Source organism: Bacillus rossius, chromosome 14 (genome assembly GCF_032445375.1).
Source record: "Bacillus rossius redtenbacheri isolate Brsri chromosome 14, Brsri_v3, whole genome shotgun sequence".
Lineage (NCBI taxonomy): Eukaryota > Metazoa > Arthropoda > Insecta > Phasmatodea > Bacillidae > Bacillus > Bacillus rossius.
Genome location: NC_086341.1, coordinates 12898714 through 12923552, shown reverse-complemented (window position 1 = coordinate 12923552; position 24839 = coordinate 12898714). Strand labels below are relative to the sequence as shown.

Genomic DNA, 24839 nt, shown 5'->3' with positions numbered 1-24839 from the left:
TATTACTTACCTGTTGGATTATTGGTGTTTTAATCCATAATGACCTCTTTCCTCTCAAACAGTGCTGTAGATTTAATTTTAGGATTAGTCTCTATCCTGTTTTCAAATTATCTAATGTAACTGTAGTGCCAAGTATTGTTTTATTTTTAATACATCACACTATAGAGTAAACCTGTGTTTTACAAACAGGAAATCAAATGTTCTTCCTAGAGATATAAAAACATAATTGCAGAAAAAATCAAACATGGTCCAATTTTAAAAGGTTTTGTATACAATATTGTTACAAGAAGAATTTAAAGATTTTTGACACTAAAACAGTACTTTACATTTCAACATACATATATAATTAATAATGATAGGAAAGAAACAATATTTTTTTTCAAAATAGGTAAATATATATTAAAGTTATTTAAATCTATGAATTACAAAAGGTTTTTTTTTTCTTCATAAAATAATCATTTAATTATGGCTATTATGTATTCTGATTTTCATCACATAGAATTAAGATATTTCAAACATGATCATTCCAATATTGTGTTTCTCTAAATGGTCAAAAATGATGTAATATGTTCCAAAAATAACAGAAGCATAAAAATTGGATTTTGCACATCTTCTGAAAAAAATGTTATCACAACAAATATTCTAAATAAAATACTTCATTTTTAATTACAAAATTTACACCTTTTACAAACTTATAAATATACATGTATATTTCTGAAAATTAAAGTTATTAATAACACAAAAATTTCTCTCCAAACTGATAATTAACACAATTACTCATACAAAAAAATTCAAACCAAGCCAAACATGAACATAGACCAAAAAATTATTGTATTAAGTTTGAGATATTTGGTCATGACAAACTACATACTACATATAGTATGTGCCTAGTTAGAAAATATTTTTTGGCACAGAATATTATGGAAATGTTACTTCAAAGTGTCACAGTCAAATGGTTTTGCTCTTTCAGGAATAAAATATATATCATCTGGAAAATATGTATACACATTTCATTAAGCTTTACATCAAGATTTACATGGTATGGTATGCATTAGCATAGCAACTTACATCAAGACAACACACTGGATAACACATCACATGTATATGAGTTTATGGAAAACACTCACTGTACTAAATAAAATACTGTACATTAATTACAATGGTGGTTCAAGAAAGTTATGTTAACCAGCTTTGTGTTTCTGTACAGAGCTGCTTTTTTCATCCCAAATTTTAAGATGGTAAGTGTTAACAATTTCGTATTACAATTCTTATTAGCCTACTCCTTCCCAACGTATTTGCTTATAATACAACCAAAAACAATGCTAAGTGGCACCACGATTCTTAATGCATAATCTAACGAACAACTCCTCTCACAAAATCATTATAAAGAAATTTTTAATGTAATATTAATAATGCACACATCTTATTGCTATGTCAGTTATGTACAATATTAATGTCTCCTCTCTGTCTTCTCATACTTATAACTCAGCATCAAAGAAGGAGAGGGCTGAACGAGATAAAACAACCGTAGCACTAATTTGTACAAGTCAGATAAGGAAATTTAAAAAAAAAAATACCCGCACAAACAATACTGGTAAATGTGGGGGTGTCACCTGTAAGCAGTCCTTGGCATAAGACATAACTAGCAATACAAAGGCTGCAAGCTACATATATGTTGGTGAAATACAAGGGTACAAATTCATGTAAACATAGCATGTACTACAAAATTATAATTACAAGACAATATCATGAATACACTTGGAAATATCACAATTCTAACTTCTAATCTATACTAATATTATAAAGCTGAAGAGTTTGTTTGTTTGTTTGAACGCGCTGATCTCAGGAACCACTGGTCCGATTTGAAAAATTCTTTCACTGTTGGATAGTATTTATCGAGGAAGGCTATAGGCTATATTTTATTATCAATAAGATTAGGGATCCTTACTAAAAGTCCAATTTAGAATCAAATGCTTTGGAGGGGGTTAGATACAACATACTGTACACGTACGGAGTGTGTGTTGACAATGCCGCAGGCGCTAGAGTTTATTTCCTATTGCCTATTGTTGCCACACACTAGATGCCTTATCATTTTTAATTTTCCCATACAAGTAAAAAACACCCATGTGATATTAACAACGAAGCAATCAGTACCCTCATATAGAATACATAGATAGTGTGAGGTATATATGTAGATACCGTATTGGTCCGAAGATAGGCCGACCTCGAAAATAGGCCGACCCCTTCTACAGCACACTCAAAATCAGGGAAAAATAAATTTTAACTAACAAATGATTATCAGCAGCATATTACCACAGTAACACTTCAACTAAGTTAGTATTTATTGAACTGACAAAAATATTTGAGAGTTCATATTTCCGTTTATCTTCACATTCTTTTGTAGTGGTGCCAACATTTTATACGGCAATGTCTACATTTTCTAAATTCATAGAAATTGTGACGTAAAAACATTTACTGTTACGTTTAATTTTGACGTAAAAATCCCAAAATGATTATCAGCAGCATATGACCACAGTAACACTTCAACTAAGTTAGTATTTATTGAACTGACAAAAATATTTGAGAGTTCATATTTCCGTTTATCTTCACATTCTTTTGTAGTGGTGCCAACATTTTATACGGCAATGGCTACATTTTCTAAGTTCATAATAATTGTGATGTAAAAACATTTACCGTTACGTTTAATTTTGACGTAAAAAACCCAAAATGGTTTCATGTAAAACATATATGAATCAACCATAAAACAGCCAATATTGCAAATAGGTTTTATTGTTCTTGTTACTGTTGGTATGTACCGGTATTTGTTTATTCATGTCGCAACTACAAGTTGCCAACACTGGTGCCATTTTGTTTTTCCTGTGGTAGAAGAGTAAATAAAGCATACTACGGTAAATAACCGTATGGCAAAATTGCTGTTTTTACTGTTTACTGTAAATACCACATTTTAAAAGCAAATAAAATTACTGCAGCCTGTTAAATACAGTTCAAAAATAACCAGACCGAGCTTTCAAAAGCTATGTGCTACAAGTGACCACATCTGTGTACTTAACTTAAAATATGATACGTTATTGGGGTTAAGTGTGTTTACTAAATTTCTAAGTTGTAAAAATTAATAATTCCACGTAAGTAAGGTGTAATTTTAGGTCAATGAATTGTATATCTGATAACATTTTTATGCCATAAGTGATTCTCCTTGAAATGTATGTGTTTAATTATACTATTTTGGCTAGTGCCCCATTATAGGCCGACCCTAGATTTCAAGGTTGACAAAACTGGCAAAAAAGGTCTGCCTATTTTCGGACCAATACAATATAGATAATTACAGATAGAGAGATACATAGATATATATGACTATAGATGTAGATAGAGATAAATATATATTTAGAGACATGGATAGTTATTTATATATGTGTAACTACTTCAAACATATTACAAAACAAAACTGAATGAGGGCCGAGCATTAGCTAGATAATGGAATCTTTTCAATATTAGTAATCCCTTATTTTTCAGTTTTTTTTCTATATTGCTTTATAGAGTCTAGATTACATACAGACCATGTAAATAACTATAAACTGGCAGAACAACGTCTGTCGGGATCTGAAAGTGATATAAATTATTTTGCACACTTGACATTCAAATTAAGAAGACAATTACTAACTACATCTGATCTCTAAACAGTTCCCCTTCACCCTGTGTTCAGCCCGGGCAACGCTGGGTACTGCAGCTAGTATATACACATATATGTAACTGGGTTTGTGCTGAGAAATATAATTCCAACTAAGAGATATCAAGTAAACATTTCTTCCTCTAAAACCTAGCTCCACAGACCATTTCTTGCCTTTATGAATTTTAACTGCTTCCTAACACACTACTAATATGCTCTACTCCTCCATGAATACACAAGTTGTGTTCATTACGTTCTAAATCTAGTGTTTCATTTGCAATCACTCGTGACCCAGTTTTCTACACTGAATTGTGATCCTGTTCACTCAACCACTTCAGCCACCCTGAATGCAGTTTAGCTAATTAACATTTGAATTCAATACCAAAAATAACTGCTTTTCTCTGACAAAAAACTTACAATGAACTGCACTGTTTAACTTTTTTTTCTTCACATTTCTACAATTATTAAAAGACTGCAATGCATTGAATCAAAAATTGCACATTGTCCTTAATCATCCGAAGGGTTATGAACCTCATTGCCCCAAACATCGCATGTTTACTGCACAACCAACAACATAACCTCTCACATTTCACACTTTCCGGCCTTCCGCCCAATGCTATTGCTTCAATCTAGATATTTTGCAGCACCTTGTCAAACATTGCAATTCTGTACTTATATATCCATGTACTAATAAATTTACAAATTTTAATAAGGACTTAAAGGATACCAAGTGTTAAGCCAGTAGGATAATGCTTCCTATTAAAAACAATACAATGACAGACATTGTAGAGGCTGGAGCCACACGGTGCAGGCGAGCGGTAAGAAGGATCCGTGCAGCCGTGCCGTGACGCGGCCGGCTGCTGCTCCCGGGACTGCGCCGCCGGTCGAAAGCTGCAGGGGGCAGATGTGTCTCTCTCGGAACTCCCGGAAGTCCTGCCAGCTGCAGTTGAACTTCTCCACACCTCCTGCCGCGAGTCCTTCAGCACCTGCACAGCAACACATGTCTGTGACACTATAGCAGTCAGGATTGGCTGGTTTGAACCAAGTGGGTTTTATAAAAAAAACTTTTTCTTTTCAAAAAATGTATATTTTTTTTTAATGAATTGTCTGATTCCACTCTTAAAGCAACAAGAATTAGCTCATGTATGTTTTCTTGTGTTTTACAGGAACAAAATATTGTATACTAATCGAGATCTCATCATTTAAATTATCTGAATGAGTTGTATGTTGTACCCAATTAATACTCCTGTAAAATAAAAATTAAATAGTAATTCGTGGAAAGAGTGTAAAAAAAAAAAACAGAAACAAATAAATTTACTATAAAAATCTCTTAGAGCTGACAGGACCGTAGACCACACCCCCGGTGTGTGATGAGTAGTCCAGGACTCGCCCGGCGATCTACTGCTCTGAACAGAGTGTTGGCGCCACAGTCTACGAACTTCTACTCCACTCATCAGTCTACTCTAGCGAGATGGCAGAAGAACAGGACACTCGCCACCTCTCCTGAATAGTAGTGCAATTCAGGTTTTGTCAGTGAAGCTTATCACTAGAGGTGGACGGGAATAGCATTTTTACTTCGGGACGGGATTCGGTCGGGAAATACATCAGATTTTCGGGATCGGGATCTGGATCGGGAGCAAGAGCAGTAAATTGTCTCTTAACTTGATGTACAGAAAATTATATTTACTTTTAAAATGTGCGTATTTTTAAGTATTTTTTTTTAATAAACCATCCACACAAATACAAATAATAAATAACGTAAAATGTAATAGATACAAACATCTTGTGTCCTACTCTACTTTAAATTTTCATGAAGAAACACCAACTCTTCAACATGTTCACTTGTTAATTTTTCTCTTTTGGCACTGACAATATTGCTAGCACTAAAAAAAAAACGTTCACTGGCAACCTCTGTTGCTGGTATGCCAAGATAACTCAAGACAATGTTTTTGAGTGTTGGAAATTGGGTTATATTATTTTTCCACTACAAACAAGGATCTTTCGTTATGTCTATAACAGGTTCACACAGGTACATGTCCAAGTTCTGACCGAAGAGATTTGTTAAAGTAGCACATTATTTTTGAGCTTGAGACGCCAGCAAGCCAAACTCCTCCCATAGAGAGCCAGGATTCTGTTGAGCAGGCCTTTGTGAAGCTGAAACAAAAACAGATTGAAAACATAGTCTAAAAAATTGAATTTTTTATTACTGGAATAATTGGTTATTTATTAATGGTTTACTTACTGGCATGGATATGCTCAGTCTTGTAGGATTGTGCCTGGCTCTGCTGTGTAAGGAAATGGATAGCTGCATCCTTCTCATGCTTGTCTAGAAGAATGTGCTTGAAGCTGGGATCCAGCATCATGGCCGACAAATATGGTTGCTTTGTTTTGTAAGCAGGATACCTTGATTTAAGTGACAGTAGCAAATTGTGCCCAAATGTTTTCCCAGTTCCACGTTCATTTTCAGCACAGTACTTGTCCAGTTTGTTTGTTATTAAATAAATAATTGGAATAACAGCTGAACTTGTTGGTGTCCTTTCACCACACACCTACACTGTCTTCTGATAAAGAGGTTAGATAATTTTCACATATGTATCAACCATTTTCCATTCTGAGATACTTAGATTGTCATGTTTTCCTTCTGAAAGCAAGTCCCTTGAAATAGCTTCCTTAATGGTCAGTAACCGTTCAAGCATCAGATATTCAGAATTCCAGCGTGTTTCGCAGTCCTGAATCGCTCCAAGTTCTGGCAATCTCAATTGATTTTGAATTTTATGAAGCCTCTCCATGCCTGAAGTGCTATGCTTACAGTAACCAACTATAGATCTGCATGCTTTGACCAAATCTTGTATTTCTGTGGAACTCTTCTCTGCATCAGACAATACAAGCTGTAAAGTATGTGCAAAACATTGCAAGTGACTGAAGGGTTTTAATAATGAGACTGCAGCCTTCATGTTCCTTGCATTGTCAGTCACTAGAAATACAGGCAATGTGTTGCATGTATCACTCAGATTCCAATTCTGTAAGCATTCTTTGAATTTTTCGCATATTGCATAAGCAGTGTGGTCACCAGAGGAATGAAATGAACCTAGACAATGAGACTGAAGACTGAAATCTTGATCCATGTAGTGCATAGTAATTGACAAGAATGCAAGATTACTTCTTGACGACCACAAGTCTGTTGTGGTGAATGCTAGAGATGACACAGTGGAAATGGCACTGCCTATTTCAGCATTCAAACTGTTGACAGTTTCTTCGTACAACTCTGGAATTATTTTCCTGCTGAATATTTTGCTCAATGGCAGACTGTATAGCGGCTGAGCCAATTTTAAAACATTTTTTAGGCCTCTTTCGTCAACAATGCTGTATGGATGGCAACCATTTGTAAACCATTTACCTACTTCTTTTGTCAAAGCCTTTTGCTTGGGGTGGTCAATACCCCAGGTGACAAAATTAGCTAGCTTGGGCTTTTTTTGGGATTTTTCCTGAAGAATGGCCAACTCATTTTTTGCCTTCGGATGTTGTGTTTAGTGTTTGTGCATACCTGTTGTGGAACCATATTCCTGTTTTCAGGACAGAAGGTCACAAAGTACATTGCACCTTGTTATTTGGTAATTTCTTAAAGAACTTCCAAATAGGCGCAGAAGACACACCTGGTTCACTTTTGCTACTGCCTGGAATGCCAGGCTCCATCGTTCACACAAGTGTATAAACTACCCTTTTTTATTAAATTAAATTTACCGGAAATAATTATCAGCGTACTTTAAAAATACCACTTGTTTTTAATTGTTCACTTTCATTCTTACATAATGACCAACTACTAAGACATAAAACCCTCTGATGTTTATGAAAAACGATTATAATGGCATAAACATGTGAAACCAAGATGGCGTATTTCAGTTTATTAGCGTTTCAAATATTATGCATTTGGCAACACTGCTTATTGTTGCTCTTGTTAATGTTCAAGACAAATTATAACCTAAAAATACTGCAAAGATGTTAACAGTCCCCAAACTTAAAAATAAATGCATTAAAAATAATATTCAACATTGAGTTTTTTATTTAGTCAAAGATTTATTTTAAAGTATGTTTATGAAAGAGTGTTGAAATTACGTTAATGTTTATAACATGTATTTTATTTTTTGTGATGTTTTTGTACTTTGTTCGTTTAATGTACACGCAGTTGTTACTGGACGTATGTATACATAAAAATTAGTACGACGCAGGTTTTTATTATTTAAAAAAAATTGCTTCTCAAGGTCTTCTGCACAGGTGTTAGAGACAGGGTGACGAAACATTAAAAAAAAAAAAAAAAAAAATGGTTCTCTGTAAAGTCAGTTTACGGACAATAGTTTAATGTGACAACGTCATAACAAAGCATTGATAAAATGATTGCAAACTTGTAAATAAAATTGAATCATTTTTATTGAATTATCACTATTTTGTATGGATACAAATAAGGAGTGAAATGAAATCTCAAATTAATTGATAAATTTAATTTTATTTTCACTCATTAATTCAAATATGTTTATTACTTTAACGAAGAGATTATTTTAACTATAACTTTTATACATGTTTGCTATTTAACTTCTTCCAATCTGTGTTATTCTGTTAAGGATAGGATGATGATAGGAAAAGTAGGAAACAAATGGGAGTGTTTCAAGTTTAAGGTGCCTCGAAAAAGTCAAATCAATGGTTGTTCCAATCAAGTGGAAGAGAGATAGATGCGGCGCAAGCGTACAATGAGCGTAACGGGACACAGTGTAATAGGACTATGTGCATAACGGGACACTTTTTCGTGCGTGCAGCCGGCGTTCATTGATTTATTAGATGTCACATTAAAAAATTTGTTTTCCCGAGGTATTATCCTGAAGAAAAAAATTATTTTCCCAAAGTTCGGGAATGGTTTTTTTCCCGACTTTTATCCCGAATTTCGGGATCCCGTCCACCTCTACTTATCACATACGTCGTGATAAATAACACTTGCATTATATTCTGTTATTACTAGGGATGTGTGAAAGTGACTTCATCCACACAAAATAAAAGTGAAAGAAAATTTATCAAGTTTCGCGAAAGTGAAACAAAAATGAATTTTTCTATGAGATAAATCAATTATTAACGAAAGTTAAGCGAAATTTTTTAATTAACAAAGAAAAAAAGTGCCCCAAAATTTGCTCTTCAGTAATAAATTCTATTACATAAATCATTTTGGTGCCTTTTGATCTATCTAAAAATGACAAGTTCATAAACTCATGTTTGAAGACATGCTAGCAGTATACAATATAACCTCAAATGTCATTTGAAATTTTGTACAGATGACGAACCAATAAAATGCTTGTGTTACTCTAGTTTAAGATTGAGATGCACTAAAGCTACATGAACTTGTTTCAGATTTAAAATTAGGCTTTTCTAATCACGTGCATGGTACTGATGAAAAAACATGCGACTACTGCGGAACGGCCGCCATCTTGCACCACTGTCACACATGGCTAGCTCAGGAAGCTGTAGACCAGGCAAAGGGACATCGTCAAAACAAAACATAACAAATGGTTGCTGCCGAGTGGTCATTACACGCAGTGACTTGTTGACCTTTTTGTCTAATTGGCTGTATATTATGAGGATTTTATATGCCGGACAGAGTATGTAAAATTTAAATAAAGCAGACGACAATGTTTTTGTTTGGCCGTGCGTGTTTATGTGTATACGGTAAATACTAAATAGTGTACTAACAGTTCTGGAAAGTATGTTTTACGAATATAGTACCTACAATACTGTTTCAAAGCAAATGAATCAGGTAATTTTTCAAATATGGCATGATTTTGTTTTGATACCTAGACCTACTGTAATCACGTTTGAATTTTGTTTACTTTATCGGCCATGTTTGTTCACATTATGATTTTACTGTATTTTCATTAACGTGAGTTTTTTTCATCACCACGTAAATTAATCTTAACGGAAATCTTTTTCCTAATTAATGTCTTTATATGATTTGCATATGTTATTACGTTATTAGTAAGTAAATTCCCGTTATTCAGTACTTGAGGGGACCAGAAAATTACACACTACTGAATGGAGGTGTACTTTATATTGGGTTCATCCAGAAGAAATGTTACAATTTGTCACTTCGCACCAATTTCAACAAACTGATGGCGTTTTTATTGTAGGCCTAATTACTAAATTATTATTATTATTATTATTTATAGTAGTGAACTAATGACATAAAATAAAAAAAAGTTAAATTTCAAGACTAAACAGCACAATATTAAAAAAAGAAATTTAAATCCTGCACTACCTTTTGTTACAGTTGAATTAGACATGCCAAATGCACTGAAATGCAATGGAACAGTACCAGTCCATGATAAATAATTGGCAGAATTTGCATTTTGTGTGTACTTTTTCCCTAATAGCTGGACATATTCAAACCTAATTATAAAATAATGTTCAACTGTACAACATACAGTACCTACAGTTTTTTCATATAGTCAAGAATGTTTGTTTGAACTTTCCTTTGAGAAATGTCTTTCATAACTTTTTGCAATGCTGATACCCACACGCTTTTGGGTACTCATAACTTCTACGGGTAGGCCTACCTACATATGCTGCCGTAATACACTAAATATAAAAATATAAACAGGTTATCCACGTCGTCACGTCGCCATTAAACAAGCTTCACGAAACGTCACAAAATGTTCACTAGCGTCGGAAACTGTGTGCCACTAGATCTGTTAACGTATTACATTTGTATACATCTGTATACGTATTACATTTGTGTACGATTGCGAAAGATGTCAATCTGAAATGATGTTTACAAACAAATTATAGGTTAGGTCATTGTAACAGAAAACAAACGGTAACAAAAAACGCATTAGTAGTCGTTCGCCATCGTATAATCCACGTTTTATGTACCTAGCCAGATATGGCAGCCATCGGCCAATATCCATTGCTACAAATTCAAACGCGAAAATACACATTTTGTAGGATAAATATTATAATCAAATCGTGTTTCTCTTAATTGAAAATTAAGCGTTTTTTATTTATAACTCTTGATTATTCCGCATAAATTTTATGTTGCTACACCAATCACACAAAAAACGGAATTTTTTTTTATAGGAATGAAATTCTATTCGCACGGTTACCAGCACTGCAACTTCCATTTTACTCAACCAAATAAAGAAAACGTTTGTAAACAATTTACACAAGACCTGTCGTTAAACAAAGCTATAAAATTGTGAATGAAATGAGAAAATGTTTAATATTTTGTGTATGAATATCATCAAAACTATACGTATTAACGAGAAATTACAGTCCAGGGCTTTGATAAACGTACGTTATATATTTATTATGCCTATTAATTTGCATGGCGTTTCAAGGGACCGGCAGCTTTATACGTTATACTGGATTGTACGTTAACAAGATGGACGTACTAGAGAGAATTTGCTGTAGTAACATATGCAAAACATATAAAGATATTACATTTTTATTAAATTACGAGTTCTTTTTCAACTAGAACAAACAAACTTCGGTAAGCTATTGAACTTTCGTTTGACTAGAAATATTTCGCTAAAAACAAAATTCGACAGATGAAATTCTTAACGAAATCGAAAATGAAAGTGGCAAAATTTTGATTTTGGTTTCGGTATACTGAACATTCGCATAACCCTAGTTATTACAATAAACGCCAGTCAGTCAGGGGACATAAATTAAGTTTCAGCGTAACATTTAAGACAAGTGCCAACTACCATACCGCGCCATCACCAACTACCCAGCTCGTACTTCTGAGTGCCACAAGGCTAAGTTCTACTCATTGACTCGCTTTCAAGAGTCTACAGGGAGTATTCCTTCTGAGACGTCAAACTACCAGCCTGTCTCGTAATATGACTATCTTCTATACTTGAGGGAAATGCGGCTTACCACTGCTGGCAGGCAGAGTCAAGGTGTCAAGGCTTCAGCGGGCGGGGCAGTGTGACGTCACTGGCGTAGGCGGGTGGTAGAGGGTAGACGTTCTTGCTCGTTGCTGACCGGGCTGCTTCGCCTCCTGCCTCCCTGAAGCCAGGGTTTCATACATCCTGTCCACCAACGACCACGGCCACCGAGAACATTCCATCAAAACCTCGCCACGAGTTCTGGACTGAATGCAGAACATGTAGAAATCTGAAAATATGTACATACATACTTTAAAGTGAAGTCCCTGTAACAAGGTTCTACTGTAAATAACACGCAAAACTATAGAAGAAAAAAAAATTAATGGAGTTCTTTAAACATTATTTAATATTTCAATGCAGTTTTGTGATGAATAAGAAAATTTTCATTGGCAACATTTAATTTATAGTAAATTTGTTAATTTTTTCATCACGGGGGTAAAAAGTTGATATGACTCAGTGTTTCTTGCTTGTTAATAGCAAATGTTTTAAATACTGTCAACCCTCTATTCGACTAAACCCTGGATCCGCCACTAGAAGGGGTGTATCAACAAAGAAGTACACATTCCCCAATTTCATTGGATGAACATGATCTTAATAAAGAACGTTTTGATCACACAGACAAAATTACTGTGCACCTTAAACTATTATCATAAAAATTACACTCTTATTTCAGTACCTACAATTTTTATATAATAAGGACTCAATCTAAAATATATGATCTATTGTCTTGTCTTTTTGTTCATAAAAACTCTATCATTTAATATCAATTATTGATTCAAGTTCACATAATAGTAAAATTAACACATCATAACAATAAATTAAATTCAGAAGTAGAAAAATCTTAAGAAAGTGAATAGTGATATGATAAAATCGTGAAATAATTTTTAAAAGGTATATTTAAATAATATTTATAACTGTGAATTTCTTACTTCTGAATTTGATTTATTTGTTTGATAAATGTTAATTTTTCTGGGAACTGAGACGTCAAATCACCAAATAGCAGCTGGCCAGCACCTGTGCTACGCTTGTGACACAGCCATGCACTGACACGTAACAACCAGTCTGACTTGACTGTTGGGGTTTCACAGGACCTTGAGTACTATTACTTACACATGGTTTTTTTTTTTTGAGAATTCGTAAACTTCTGGCAATCCCAACCAAAAGGAAGATTTTATGTACAGTTTGTACAAATTACAATCATCAGTACCATGAAAACATAACCAGAGTGTTATGTTACGTCTATAGGTTGAACACAGATGTGAAGGAAGAAATTACATTGTATAGCTCCCTGTTACTTCTCGACTTTTGAGTACCTAACTGTAAGATACAAAGCACATTTCTTTTCCAAGGTTTAGAGATATTTAAACTGTTGGTATTAAGGGCCCTCACCTACCGGGGTACACATACAGTGTGAAAAAATACACAAAAAAAATGTGAATTAAAATCTGCTCAAGAAAAGTTGAAGGTAAATGACATGTTCTGTTTTCAGAATAACTTATAGACATACAACATCTGGTACAGATTCTTGAAAGCACTCACGGGACTTGCATTACACCTTTACCTTAATTTCTCCACTATATCATGTTATAGTTGCCGCTCAAATCTAATAGGGACTTACAACATGACAACACAAGAGAAGTAGCGACCCCAACTGATATGAATAAATCTACTGCGTTTGTCTGTGTTATCGTTGTTATGGTGTCCAGATTAAATTTTTAAGTATCATCATTGGGTTTGTCTGTTGTTGCTGTGGGGACTGAGCTTGGTTTGTCTATTTATTTACTGTTCTTGTTGAAACTGTCTTATCGTCAGGCCACTGTATTTGCCTGTGCTGTGTTCTTTTTTAATTTTATTTATTCCTACCAAAGAATACTCTGTGTTGTCTATACATTTAATTTGTAACATCGGCTGACTTTGGCTTGTTTGCTGAGTGATTGCATAGTAATCTATTTTTTGATCAGTTACTGAGATTTTCTATATGACACACAGCGTGACCAGCAATGACGTATGTCCTAAAATTAGAAAACATTTTATATCATTCTTCCCTACTGCGAGAAACATTCAAAGAACGAACCATCACGGAACATCAGACGGAGACGTAACTCGGTGGGTCGCTTCAGCGACTGGCAACCTGGTTGGACGTCCTTCACCTTGAGCTCGCGGTGCTACTTGACCACAGCTGTGCTTGAGGTCGGCTGACAGGCCCCGGTGGCATTCCAGGCGGAGGCTTCCACGGTAGCCGCTGAAGTCCTCCAGGGACGTAGACAGGGCCGCTCCCTTCCGGGATTTAAAAGAAAAAAAATGTTAAAACAGAATTAGAAAACAACAGGTTACAAAGACATCATTTTGAATATGTTATTATATTCCTTAAGGCCCCCGCCTACCCGGGCACACACACGGCGTGCAGAGCTTCAGGAAAAACAACGCGATTTCTAAACTAGTCAAGGTATTCGGGCGGGGTCTGCTTACGAAAAGCATTTAAGAGTTTGCCGAGGACCGAAAAGTACTTTTGAATTTGGTTTAAAGTTCAAAACTGTACTTTTAGAATAGTTAGAATGGCTAAAACCCATGTTCTCAGAATAATTTTTAGGCATGAAACAACCCACACAGACCCTTGAAAGCACTTAAGGGGCTTGCATTACACCTTTATCTTCATTTATCCGCAATATAATGTCACGGTCACCGCTCAAATTTCACAGTTATCCTGTGACGACGAGAAGACTGCGCGCCAGTTCAGAGCCTTGCGCTTAGAGGTGACACAGCGCTAGAAGCACCGGCGAGCATCGCACTTATATTCCCGCCTCACTAACACAGATACACCCCTGGCGAGGCGAGCCCCTTAAGTGGGCAACATTAGTATTAGTGTATTTCCTCCATATTACAGCCCTCATACAGACACAACAGGAATTGTGTGTTTCCTAGTACAGTCTATATTTAATGCCAGTTTGCACAAGTGTGTGTCTTTCACACAAATTTGACATGTGTGTATCATGTATTTATTAACATTAATATATATGTATTTGTGAACTGTATAAAAGAAATCAACTGAAGGGTAACTATGGGATGTCGCTGCTTTTTAGAACGGAAAGAAAAAATCTGAAAACATGGTCTTCATACATTACACATGTCCCTAAATTAACCTTGTACTAGCGTAAATTTACACTGAAAACATGGTTTATAATTCCTCCTAGTTCATGAAAATAACAGTTTAAAGCTTACATTACGATACCTGTTTCCACACTGCTGCCACCAGTCATTCTTTAGCCGTGATCATGTATCTCAATGCTTAGCACAACTGTAGCTAACTATGGAGGGTTAAAATTACCATAATTGTTCTGTTTCATATACTGAAGTTTATCCTAGGATCCTAATGGCATGATCCTGTTGGCTTGATCCTGTAGTACATGAAGCTTGCTGTTTTAATTCAGTAGAAAAAAGATCCTGAACATTAAAAATTATTATCATATAATAATGAATTATGATCATAAGTAAAAAAAAAATTATTTTTTTTTCAACCTACAATCATAATTATTTCTTACTTTGCAATTTCTTTTATATGCAGGATATTCTGATGTACTGAACTCAAAAAGCAAGCATCATGTACCACAGGATCATGCCATTAGGATCAAGCCTTCAAGATCCAGGAATAAACTTGGATACATGAAACATCAGCCATATTAAACACGGAATATACAATGGCTGTAATCAAATAATTCAATGGAAAGACAGTGCACAGCATGTATTCCGCACAGAAAAAAAAATTCAAGTTTTTGGCTTACATTAGACTTAGTTCCTATGCGGGGACACAGTGTATTAATCAGCCAGATGTAAATTTAAGTAATTATTGAATGTAATTTTAAAGGATTTTGAGTGTTATTAAGTTTCATCAATCAAACAACTTAATATCCACTGTGCGCTTCTGTTTACAGAATAGGCCTGAAATGTCTTTTGTTCCCCGCACACTTTAGACGCGTAAATTGACCTCGCGCGGTGATGTGCATGGGGGCCAGCATAGTCGTCGCTCTCTCGGTGCAGAGGCCAGCTTCCATCATCCTGTCGTCACCTGCCAACGTAACTGCAATAGCCGTAAGTCATCGGGAACCGTTTTAATCACTCCGCCTCCACTCGGCTCGGCTCACCCACTCAGCCGCTTAACGTGATTATATTTCTGTAATCCCAGCATGCTGGTACTGAGAGATCTTGTAGTTGAGGGGCCATATCTCATGGACCACTCTTCGTTCACCGCCGCCTGCTGCAGGTTTTCGACGTCACCTGCACTGGGCTGTTTCCAGGCTGACTGTGTGAACTAACATTTCTTAATAAGTTTTAAACTTGGGGCTTAGAAGTAGGGGCGTGTATCGTAACTGCAGGATGCAGACTTGCAGGGCCTCTTTGTCAAGCATAATACGTAACCAATACACCAGTGCACTCGACACTGCGTGTCCAACGCAATAAGTTTTTTTGTGTGAACAGATCGTCTTTCCGAGTCCCCGCTGTCGGATACAAAGTCAGTGTGCTTTTATTACAGGCCACATTTTTTGAGCCCCGTTGCCCATCATGGATTACAATCTACGTCGCTCGTGCAAATTTCAGGGTTAAGTTTTACCGCTAATAGACAGTGCATTGAATCATTTTTCAGCTTTCACACGTCAAAAGGCTCTTCCCGCGAATAGCACTGTGTACAGATTTGCTATGTGCAGTAAAACAAACATATTACAAACTGAGTTTACCGTCATTTTTCACTGTGCCCTGTCCCCCAGCCATGTGGCCCACACCCGCCCCTTGACAGACAGAGCATTAGCCGTCCGGCGCACGGGACTAGAACCTACGGATCGTCACCTATCACCGGGGGGGAACAGGCGGGGCGCGTGAAACTGTCTCAAAATAGTAAGTACTTCAAATTCAATGTAACAAAACAAACATTTAGTAATACAATTACTTACTCTACCGAAACAACAAACATGAAACGAACATAAGCATTAAAAATTCCTTACAATTTCAATACAGTCATTATTTAAACAATTATGTTATTACAACAATACAACACATTTACTAAGATCTCAAAAAAAAAAAAAAAAACACAGATAAACAATAATGTCGGTGGTCAAGGTCAATAGATACCAGGTCATCTCATCCCGCAATTTTGCTGTTATTGGTCAATCGCGTCAGACGTACATGCTAGACCACATTGCCACGGGAATTCAAGTTAAACACGTGTCTAAATGGCACGTTCTTAAATTTTCCTATTCATATAGACTGATGTAATTTATGTACAGGTTAAATGTATCATGTGTTTCCGCGAGTTATATATTTAATCTTTGTTATGTTGTCAGTTATTTAATCGTAAATTAGGCTCAAATGTGTATTTTAAAATCTAAACTGGTGTTGTTGATAAACATTGTGATGCGTGCTGTTCTTGCAATATTCACAACATTGTGTTATTAAATGCTAATTTGTTTATGTTTGTTACCATTGATAAGTAATTTTATTCAATATTACATTTAGCTTCCTTGCTAGATATTTAATTGTCAACACATTATGTTCATTTGCAGTAGTAAACAAAGCCAATCTCTGTAAGTGTATTAAGAATATCATACAATATAACAAGTTTTATGGTAATGACTATCCTCCAAAAATATTATAAGAATATTTAATGGCCCTTTAACTACCAAATTTCATATTTGTGTGCAGTAATATGATTTTGTCTAATCCATTGCATTCTAACCTGTGGATCTTCCACATGTGATTCCTCTGCCCTTTACCTATCTCTCAGCTTTCCAAAATCCCCTCCCTTTAACTACCTTAAACAATTTCACCATTTTTTTCTTTCTCCTCCTTTACAGCGTCTCCCACACAAGCTCCATCATCATCACTGATGGTCTATGCATCTTCCTTCTTCCGTCATCGTTTCTCCTCCACATATTTGTCACTTATCTCGCTACGTTGCATTGAACCTTTCTAACTCTTAAATGTCCCTCGCCAGGTACAGGTCCCAAATTCCTATGTCGTATTCCATATCTGGGATCACCAGCATGGAATATGCCTTTTCACTGACTTTTATTTCCCTCCTTTAGTGTCATAGCAGTTAACCCCAGACCCCTACTCCCTTCTTCACCATCCGCTGCATCTTTTTTTTTTCCAGTCTAGGTCTCTCTGTAGTGTTGATCCCAGATACTTGTAATCATCTATTGCTTACAGAATCTCCTGCAATATATTCCAGTAATATACTTGCTTGTCTATGTTTATATTTCTTGTGAATCTAACCATCTATTTTTTTATTACATTTATCCCCATTCCATTATTCCTTGACTAACACTCTAATTTCATCTTATAAATGTTCCACTCCCAAGGTTTTGTATATCACAGTCACCTACGAACAATTTTAATCTACTCATCATGCTTTCCCAGACATATTTCATTATGAACAGCAAGGGCCCCATGGCACTCCCCTGTGGTACGTACTCCATGTCACCACTCCCTCTTCCTACCATAAATTTCATATTAAGTGAGCTAGTAATTCTGCATAGAAAAGTTTTCTTACAGACCTGTCATTTGTAATTATTAATTGAAGTAAAAAAATTAAACTGCACTCTAAAGCTGTCTGTCCTACTATTAACCATGTCCCTTTCCATCAGCTGTAATTCTTAAGAATGGTAACTCCTGAGTAACATGGTAAATGATCACTACTATGTGAAAAGTTTGCTAGGTTAACTAGGATCTGCAATTCTGAAAAATGGTAGCTCTAAGTGAAAGATTTATTAGTGTACAATAATAACACAATTATTTTTTAAAGTAATTAATTCTTTAAAAAATATGTATTTCCCTGCTTAAAATCATTCATTTAAATCCTTACTCAACTTATTTACCAAAAACTAATAGTCTCCAAAATTACCACATTTATACTATTAAATTTTGATATAAAATCTCAAATTAAAATTCCAAAACAAACTCCCAGATCATTTACCATGACAAAAATATTTTGGTATCTTAGCATTCTTAGCAGGTACATGTTTCCAAGCTGGTATTCCTACATATGCTCCTTCCCCGCTACGGCCACTACTTACGCACCATAGTGCAGGCAGTGAGGCATACTAAGTTTCTGATTTACCTCAACACTTCTTCTGGAAGAAAACATGCCTAAAACACTGAAACACCTTATTCCTACCTTGTGATACTTTCCAACGAGTGGTCCGCAAATACGTGGCTTAAAACACAATTATCACAGACCATTGTTCAAAGTCTTTATTACATGATACATCGCTGGGTAATTTTATTTCATCTCTTAACATTGGAACGTAAAATTGTACTAAGCCGGTAATGAGAAACAGTATCACATAAACATCATTTGCAGTTTAGACACACATAATTTTTTTTTTGAACGAGAGTAACTAGAATAAAAAAAAATATATTTTTTAATTTGTCAGAAAATTGAACTACTGGTAGAAGATGGAGCATGGGAATAGTTTTTTTTTAATTTTGTAATCAGATGTTCACAGTAGTAATCTTATTTTGAACTGTTAGTTACAAAAAATTTCACCACAAAATGCCAAAATTCTGCTGTAAGAGGTAAAAATAGAGGCAGTTTTTCTTAAAATGTGTAGACAGTGACATTCCTCTAGTTTCAAACGGTTAAATGTGCAAAACTTTATTAGTGTAGAATAAAATTGTAGATTTGTATAAAAAAAAAACAGCATGCAAACAAACATATACACTAAATTTGTATCAATATAAATGTTTATTTACATGTTCACAATTAATCTCCTTGATTGTGTTTGTAAGATTAATTTTTTGTTACAAGTAAAAAATATATAAATGTTGTAAGACCATCTAGCGAACAATGACCAAGCTAATAGTAATTACAACAATTAGGTGAACAAATAACCATCAATAATATAATCCTCTATAACTCTAGTGTGTTAAAATGAAGTAAAAATTTATGTACCTACTTAAAATAATTCTTAAATGAGAGGATTTAAACCTGGAAACTTGTAATCCATAACCACGTACAAACCACTGAGCCAAATAAACATAATAATTTACTGTGAAAAATATTTCATTGTAAGTGTTTATATCCTAGGAGTGTAACATCTTTTAAAACTTACAATATTTATTTTTGTGACTTATTAAATTTTTTACTGCGGGGTGAGTGCGACGAACACGCCCCCGGGGCAGCCCGATATAGTGGAGTGTACCGAGTGAAATGGCCCTGCGGCCAAGGTATCATGTGACACAACATGATCCTCTGCAGGAACTCTTTGTATCCCTCTGCCGAAAATAGTTATCAGACTTTAATTTATTTTTCTTAATAAGTAATTGTTAATTAAAATTTAATCTTGCATTGTAATTTTTAAGAAAACAACAATTATTTATTGTGATAGTAGAGCTCAAAAAACCTATCTAATCGTTCCCGCGCTCTGCGTGCTTCGTGTGGGAATCGCTCACGGCCTTCCGTGGCACGGAGCCCTTGGAGGCTCAGGGGCTTCACTGATTTGTTCATCGGTCTCAGTCGCAATAGTGTAAGAAAGATCCAATCCTTTTTCATCAGCCCGGTGGCCGGGCCTAACGATGGTGTAATTTTTGCCAAATTCATTGCATAGCTTAATTACATTATTCACCACCGCGCGTACGCGAGTTTACCTATTTCTTTAGTAATTGACAGCCATGTGAGTGTACCACCCTCGAGAGAAGGTCGAGCCTGTGGATGTTTTCCTTTGTCTATGTCGTCTATGGATGTTAAGGGGAGCAAGTACCTTTTTCGGTTAAGTATTTTAAATGGAAAAAGTGCTTTTGTTTAGGTACTGTTATTTCGAAATCTACTGGTCCTATCAACCTACAATTTAGCCAGATTATTTAGCTAATATCATTATGCCTTCCCTACCAGAAAAGTCAAATTAGCACCTCTAGTTCCCAATAAAAAAATTCTGAAATTTTAGAGTAGGTAATTATTTTTTAAATCAGAAATCAATTATTTTTTTTAAATAGTAAAATAAAACTAATTTTCATAAGATTGGTAACATAGCCTTATATAGTAAAAAGAAATCTTTGTGCCAAGTTCAAGTCTATAGCTCAAATAGTGTACCTTAACATTAAAGAACAACACTTTCGGAAAATAAAGTTTTTAAGATGAAGGTGCACCTTTTCATTTCAAAACCCTACTGGACAATAACTTTCACAGTCTTCCCTCTTCCTTTATCCAGTCTTCTTTTCACCCTCATCTTTTTGTTTTCTTCTACAAGTTCTATGTCAGCCTTTTTTTCTTTTTTCTGCACCTATTTCCTTGAGACCATTCATCTTAAATTTCACAGCTTTGATGTTCAATCCCTCCAGAACATTAGCTTTGGCAACAGAACCCTCATTGAAAAAAACCATTGCATCAGCGACCCCAAGTTTTATGGTCTGGAGCCCAATGTAGACGGTTTGGTAAATACGTAGAGTAACGGGATTTGCGAAAAAAAAAATGATAAAAATCTGAAAATACTTTATTATATGGTCTTTCACTTCCTCTTTTCAATAAACCCGGCAGAGATAAGAAATTCCAAATACTTTAGGAGATATAGAATTTTTTAATTTTCATATTAATTTGGGCGATATTTGTTAAAAAAAATTTTTAAATTCCAAAAATACTTTTATTCTGTGCTCTTTAACTTCCTCTTTTCATTAAACCCGGCAGAGATAAGAAATTCCAAATACTTTAGGAGATATAGAATTTTTAATTTTCATCACAATACCTGAGCATTCACGCGGCGTCCATCATTGTTGCTTGTTTACGAGTAAGATTTATTTTTTTTGGCGACGTAGGTGAACGACTACATCATTTTCTATTAATGGCAAAGGAATTCTACCCGCCTCTAACTTAGGTGAGTTTTTAACGTTTCAAATTTTAATGTTTTATTTGTTATTTTAATATTGTTGCGCAAGTAATACATAAAAAAAAAAAATACGTGAGTTCCTACTGTTTATCCTTTGTCCTGGTTTGTTAGGTCAGGTCAGCTACATTATAAATACTTTAAAACTAAACAACCATTACAATTAATTCATATTATTTTTAATGTCCGTTTAGTTTGAAAGTATTTATAATGTAACTGACCTGACCTAATCGACCATTTTAATTAATTAGGCATTCACGAACGGTAAATCAAGATGCACATCAAGTTCTGCCAACAATTTACCTTCGGCCAACCTCGGGTTTATTTATTAATATTTATATTTCTCTGTTTATTTTAATGTAGCTATAATCACCTAACTAACCGTCCATAGTGTTTTAAAGTGTTTTAATGTAGCTAACCTAACATAACATAACTATAATAAAAGTATTTTCAGATTTTTAGCATTTTTTTTTCGCATATACCGTTACTCTACATATTTACCGACGGTTTTTGGAAGACTTTGCCATACTGTGCTGTTGAAACTCTTGTTTGGATTTTGAGTTTTCCCATGGAGACCCACCTTCAAGAGGTCTATATTGGATAAGTCTTTGAAAACTGGTTTTATAGCATCCATAACTGCTTCTGGCAGTGAATTCTGGTGTCTGTATTAATTTTCTTGATATTTTGCTTTGGCCCTATTGAATTTGGAACCAGAATTTGCACCAGACGAACAAAGTAAATGCTGAGGGTTTTCATCTGTTGATTTCTTATGAAAATAGGTTGCCCAAATAGCTTTCCTCGTACTTTCTATATCAGTTAGATTTTTCCTAATGGACTGGCCATAATAACGCTGCAACTGGTCCATTTCAGCATCAGTGAGTCATAACACTTTTCAGCCGTCTAAGTCGGGTGCCAACACATTTCTGTACATGCCCAACACATTCAAGCTTGGTAATATTAATATTATTTCCATACGGCTTGTTTCCTGGAACAGCAGCAAATCCTTCAGAATCTTCATCTCCTAAATACTGAACATAACACAGACCACCTTTATTATCAGATTGAGCACATAGAGTAGTAACTCCAGCAACCTTCATACCTCCACTTGAGCCCTCGTAATTTGCTGCACATGCATTTTTATATTCCTCCATTTTCTCTGTTTTATGAACACAGCCAGTACAAAATTTAGAGAAGCATTCAAAATCTAACACTCAGAGACTTAGCCTGTGTCAAAAGAGGTTATGGGCTAGTCACCACTCCATTCATAGATGTGTGCCCCCGCTTTTGCCATGTACCATCAAAAGCAGCAGCCACATCCGATTTTCCTTCAATTTCTATAACAACCACTTTTGCTGGATATCTAATAGATGTGTAGCAAACTTCAGTAACAGTTGCAAGAAGCTTTGTGTTGAATTTTTCAAATTTTGTATTTGGTGGTGACAAATTCATTACAACTGAAAAAATCTTCCCAGATGCTTTACCTCTGCCAATGGAACAAACTGCATATGCATATCTTACATTTATTTCGGTAAATATTTACAATCGCGGTAGATGCCAAAAAAAATGCTAAAAATCCGAAAATACTTTTATTCTATGCTCTTTCACTTCCTCTTTTCAAATCAACCGGCGGAGATAAGAAATTCCAAATACTTTAGGAGATATGGAATTTTTAAATTTTGAACATGTAGAGTAGCGGTATTTGCGAAAAATAATTCTAAAAATCTGAAATTACTTTTATTATATGCTCTTTCACTTCCTCTTTACATTAAAACCGACGGAGATAAGAAATTCCAAATACTTTAGGAGATATCGAATTTTTAGATTTTCATCACAATACCTATGAATTCAGGCGGCCACCATTGTTTCTTGTTTACGAGACGAGTATGATTTTTTTCCGCGTAGGTGAACCGACCATTGTTGCTTGTTTACGTTTATGATTTTTTATTTTCGCGACGTAGGTAGAACGACTACATCATTTTCTACTAATGGCAAAGGAATGTACCCGCCTCTAACGTATCTGAGTTTTTAACTTTCAAATTTTAATGTTTTATTTGTTGCGCAAGTAATAAGTAAAAAAATTACGTGAGTTCCTACCGTTCATCCTTTGTCCCGGTTTGTTAGGTCAGGTCAGCTACATTATAAATACTTTAAAACTAAACAACCATTAAAATTAATTTATATTATTTTTAATGTCTGCTTAGTTTGAAAGTATTAATAATGTAACTGACCTGACCTAATCGACCATTTTAATTAATTAGGCATTCACGAACGGTAAATCAAGACGCACATAAAGTTCTGCCATTCCCGATTACACCCGAACCATTTACCTTCGGCCAACCTCGGTTTTATTTATTAATATTTATATTTCTCTGTTTATTTTAATGCAGCTATACTAACCTAACTAACCGTCCATAGTGTTTTAAAGTGTTTTAATGTAGCTAACCTAACATAACATAACTATAATAAAAGTATTTTCAGATTTTAATAGATACTCCTAAACAAGCAACAATGTAGTCGTTCACCTACGTCGCGGAAAAAAAAAATCATACTCGTCTCGTAAACAAGAAACAATGGTGGCCGCCTGAATTCACAGGTATTGTGATGAAAATTTAAAAATTTTATATCTCCTAAAGTATTTGGAATTTCTTACCTCCGCCGGTTGTTTTGAAAAGAGGAAGTGAAAGGGCACAGAATAAAAGTATTTTCAGATTTTTAGCATTTTTTTTGGCATCTACCGCGATTGTAAATATTTACCTTTATTTCATAGGCTACATATTTCTAATGCACTTTGAACTAATTCCTTGACCACTTTCGTCACAAATACTACATTTTATTACAATTCTATGAGCCAAAACACGTTTGAACTATTCATCGAGTCACCATAATGCTATTTTCACTACCACAAAATTTACACTGCTGATGACTGTACTAACCTAGAAATAAGTTCTAATTCAACTATGACATTCACACCAGTCTCTTCATTAAAATCTTTTGGAAGTTTGTAATGATTCAGTTTTTGTGCTCTAGAAGACCTCTTTGGACTTATTTGCACAGAACATGTGTATGTTGATGCTGAACACCTACTATTAGATTTTGTTGCTTTGTATGTTGATTACCTATGAAAGTCCGTTTTGGATTGAATTTCCTTATCCTTGCCATAATTGTAACCAGGTACAATAATTCACAATGTAGTCCTACTAACCAGTTAGCACAAGATATTCATAAAATTAAATAAAACACACGACTGTTACACCAACACAAATAAACACAATAATGAATGCATTAGTTGTCTTCCCAAACAAAAGAAAACATATTTTTAAATTGTTTCCACTTTAGTAAAATATTGAGAAGTGTGAAAAAAAAAAA

General features: G+C 34.9%; 1 long non-coding RNA gene across 2 annotated transcripts; it reads right to left on the bottom strand.

Moving 5' to 3' along the window:
- Positions 1-640: 640 nt before the first annotated feature.
- Positions 641-24839, bottom strand: LOC134539161 (uncharacterized). 2 transcript variants are annotated; one of them, XR_010076275.1, is made up of 4 exons: positions 24407-24818; positions 13682-13884; positions 11597-11836; positions 641-4671 (listed from the first exon to the last, which is right to left on the bottom strand). It is a non-coding gene; the product is annotated as an uncharacterized LOC134539161 (long non-coding RNA). The 2 variants fall into 2 exon arrangements; XR_010076276.1 differs by having other exon boundaries at positions 11597-13884; positions 24407-24839.